A 4,791-nucleotide genomic window follows, 5' to 3' on the forward strand; every position below is an offset into this window, starting at 1 on the left:
TTAAAGAAACAAAGTTGTAGAACTGAGCTTGTCTTTTCATAATCCTTGTAAGTTAAAGAATATTCCTTTCTCTTCAAATGCATCACATTAAACAAGATGTGGCCTTTTTTTCCCAACACGCCAAGAGCTCCACCATCCGGCTTATCAAAACCCACTATACTCCTCAGTTCGTATAAAGTAGTAAAGCAGACGAACACAGAAATGGAAGAAGAGCTCAAGCCCAACTCATATGCAAGATGAAGCTCAGAGAATAAGAGGCCTTAAGATCAAATGGGCTTGTATTTTTCTGTTTTTGGACATGTGGGCTACGATCCAATGCATTGACCATTTATTTCGTTCTCGGGTCACTAGACACGATCCACGCATTCCGTAACCCAAGGAATTAGCGTATTCTATTTGTAGATTTTCTGAAATTCTAACAATTTTCATTTTTCAAATTAATTAATTAAAAAAAACCTGATGTGATAAATTTCAGTAATTAAAAGTGATAAATCAAAATCTTAACTATTTAATTTGAAAATAATAATAATAATAATTATTATTATTTTTTATACTAAAAAAATTGTTGACGGTGGTGATTCAACGAATCAACTTTAGCCTAATTGTGGTTAAGCAGTATGGCATGCGTTTCGATTGCAGCAAAGATCCCACTCTTTAGCCACATGAGATCCAACTTAATGCCTTAAATTACCTTTTGTCAATAAGAACATGTCGGCTGGGGGAAGAATTTAAAACCCGACCATTAACAACCAAAAAGGAAAAAATAAAATAAAAAGAATCTCCAAAGAGTTGGGTATATGCCAGATACTTTTCCTTTGCTTTCTCGCAGACACCAGTGGTTTTTAGTTGGCTGCTGTTGGAATTCAAATTAAAGTCAAGCCACCAAAACTTTTATTATAAAAAAGGTTTGAATGAAGGTACGGTTGAAGTTGAACTGTTTCTTCCTCCTTTAACTTCTCTCGTATTTTCATTATTCATCCCAGTGTTAGTGTATTATTATGTATAGTCTTCTGCATAGGTTCATGCATGTGGTCCCTTTTGTAGATTTCACTAGCCAGGAATCAGGATCATATTATTTTATATATATTGAGTGCAAAAATTAAAGAAATTGTTGTGGACCGTCATGTGTCAATCGGGCCCATTAGCGTGCACGTGGGTTCTGCTTTTAATGTCTGCGGGCGGGCACATGCTTCCTTTTCTTCCTTTCTCTCCTCTAATGGAGGGCCGATGGCGGCCATGCACGCTTAGCCTTCGCCGTAGCAAATAGCCTCACTGGAGTGAAAGCCTAGCTAGCTCTTCCACTCTTTTCGCCCACGTGCTGACTGTAAAGTTATACAAAGAGCCAAAGATTCCAGTGCTACTTGGGAAATAACATTAACAAGGCTGCCAAGTACAAAAGATAATGGGGGCTTCAGAAGAGTCCGGAGATATACAAGACTTTTTGCACGATAAGAAGTGGAGCACAACAACAAAAGAAACCCAACTTGTCCTCCACATGCCTTAATGTTTGGTGTGTGTATATATATATATATCCTTGTTACTTGTTGTAACAATAACAAAAGAACTCCAACTTGTCCTCCACATACCTTGTTGTGCGTTCAAATTTTACCCTTTTTTCTTGGATATATTAGAGATCAGTCAAGTGTTCAAAATTTACTTATATTTTAATGCATGTTCTTCCTCTTTATAAAAGAAGTACTAGAGATACATTCTAGCTAGCTGCCGTCTTAATGATCAGTATTTTGAATTGTGTAGTAAAACCCATATAATATTGGTATCTACACGGATTCGAACAAGGATATTCTCAATTTTAAATAAAATGAATATTATTCATGAAAAGTTTGTGTATTTAATGGTGCATATGATTTTTAATTATTTAATTTTTTTTTAAAAAAAAAAACGTGTCAATACTGACTTTAAGTAGTATTTTATTTTATTTTAATCAAATAAGGAAAAGGGAAGGGGGGACCATAAAATAGATTATATTTGTTTCATTTATGCAACAAAACTCATGGGATGTTTTGCATTGTATCACTCTTCAACCATTGATCAGTCCATATGATTTACTTGATTTACAATTAGTTTCATGTGGTATATATATATTAAAACAAACTCATATGTCAAAAAATTTGACAAGTTATGTTAGATGCCACGCCAACGTAAATAAAATGATGATACATGTGTCACTCTTAATAAAAAAAGAATTATATACATATATAAAAAATAAAACTAAAAAATAAAAGTAATGAAAAAAACTTAAAAAAGGAACCGGCAGCCACCGAGGCTACCCCATTTTCATTTGTTTTTTAAATTTAATTTTGTAAGTTTTTAATCTCTTTAATTTTTTTATATTTTATATTTATATATTTTTTAATTAATAATGGTGTTTATTGATGCTAGCGTGACATTTAATAGAATCAGTCAAATATTTTGACAAAATTTGGATGCATAAACTAAATTATTTTTTGACATTACTTAATTAGGACCTCTAAGCTTATTTTAATATCACAAGGACAATAAATTACAATAACCGAATTTACATTTTTTTTTTAATCCAAATTAATAATAATGTGGGAATGTAAATAAACAATTTGCATGGGGACATCCAACTTTTTGACAGGTCATTTCCTGTGGACCTAGCTATTCTAGGCTTCTAGCTATGCACTATCGGCACTATATTTGTAAAATTTTTATTAATAACAAATGTAACGTTTCCCATTGGTCTTGTTTGCCAACTTGAATTCTCTAAGCTCTATAAATACCAGCACAGGTTGAAGAGTTTAATTAGGCAACTCAAATGCTAAGTTGATTTAAGCTCTAGCTACTTGCTTTGCTTTCTTAGCTGATTTTTCAACTCTAGCTTGGCCACTAATTAATTGCTTCCTAAGCAGCTCTAAATTTATTTCTTAGCCCCCCCTATCACTGTTTCTATCTCTCTCAACCTCTATCATGGCCCACAACAAGTTAATCTCTGCTTTTCTTTTCCTTGTTTTGATTTTTGCCCAAGAAATTCAGTGTATAGAGGGAAGGCGTTTGCTTGTGGGGAAGAATAGCGAATTCCAAACCCTCCAAACTCAAAATAAAATCTATGAAATTAAGGAAACTGTTAAGCACGGCGGCAAGTTGCATGGTGATGACTCAGCAAACGAAGCAATTACTAAAGAGTCTCCTCCTACGCCACCGGCCGTAGGTGTGTCTCAGCCGCCACCTCCAGCTGGTAATGACGTCAATGACTTCAGACCCACAGCTCCAGGTCACAGCCCCGGTGTCGGGCATGCCGTTGAAAACTAGGGCCACTTGTTAATTTCCTGCATGTTTATGTGATATGCATGCATGTTCTCATTCGTCGTACAGGAAATAATTAAGTCCAGTTGTTCGAAATTAATGGTGTTGTTTGTTTCCTATTGCTTGTAGCAAAAAAAGAAAAAAAAAAAAAAAAAAAAGCATTTGTAATTATAATCTTCATCTATGTTATGCCTTTTGAATTTGGTTGATGTTAGAACGTGTAGGGTTTGTAACTCTCTGTATTGTTGTGCAAACAATAAGGCATTGTAATATGTCGTTCTTCATGAATTAATTTGTTTCGTTTTCCATGAAATATTATGGAGTTGTTTATCTTTCTTTATTTGTACTATCATGAATTAAGAGTGTTAACGTGAATAGTGCCGTTGCCTCTACCCAAATCCTAAGAATGAAAATGATATTGCTGCCAAGGTGTAGTGCAATTCCACTTGCCAAATGAAGATCATCTTCCAGCGCGCGGTCAATTATGCAAGGAAAGAAAGGAGTGTTGCTGTCAATAACCTTGCAGCTGTTGGACATACAAAGAATGGAATGAGCCTTGCTATCAATCACGCAGGAATGCAAAAGAGAGATAATTCAGAATATTCACTCAAGAAGATTTGTACTATTCAACTATCATAATAAAAGGATCGGAATTTGTCTCATCAAGGAAATATCCAACAATTAAAGAAGCTCACCTATGGGAAATACTTGACTAGCAATATGTGGAATTGTCTTGCTATAAATTATATTTATCTCATTGCTTTGCCTTGTAAATCACGAACCACATCACTAGTTATATAGTGGTGTACATATTACTGTTTACGATCAATGAAAATTTCCTCTCTTTGTTTGAAAACTTTCAAAGAGTACAACATTGCCTAGATTTTTGTGGAGTCATTCACTCCTGAAGCAACCATATATAACTGGTACTTGAGAAACACCTCACATTCAGGCAGAGCTAGCTAGCTTTTATATGTATATGCCGCCATGATTCTCCATAAAATTTTGTGTTTCCACCTTAAAATTGACAGGATACTACTGAGGAATGTGTATCAACTATATTGGGAAACCGTGTCTAGGCAAAAGGCCGAAGATTGCAATCGTTTAAATTTTAGCTTTTGTTAAAGCTAGTGAATTAAATCTAAACTCTTGAAAAAATGCAAAAAATTTCCTATGCTAATGTGGATTGACCGAAATCATGTGGCGGCCGGTTTATTGTGTTCTCATGTGCTAATCGTCTCTAAATTTGTAGACTTTAGTTTTGTCAGGTGAAGATCTCATGTTTTCACCCTAATGTACAAGTGCAGTTTCGGCAATTAATTGTGTATTACGATCAAGTTTATTAAAGCTTCTTTTTTTCTTTTTTATTTATTTATTTATTATTATTTACATGTAATTTTTTTTTTATTTTTTATTTTTTTTTTGAATGTTGGGGCTGGATGAAAACATAATTTAGGTTAACGCAATTTAAAAAAAACAAAAAAAATTGCGAAAACAACTAATTAT

The sequence above is a fragment of the Corylus avellana genome, chromosome ca7, assembly GCF_901000735.1.
Source record: "Corylus avellana chromosome ca7, CavTom2PMs-1.0".
Taxonomy (NCBI): Eukaryota; Viridiplantae; Streptophyta; class Magnoliopsida; order Fagales; family Betulaceae; genus Corylus; species Corylus avellana.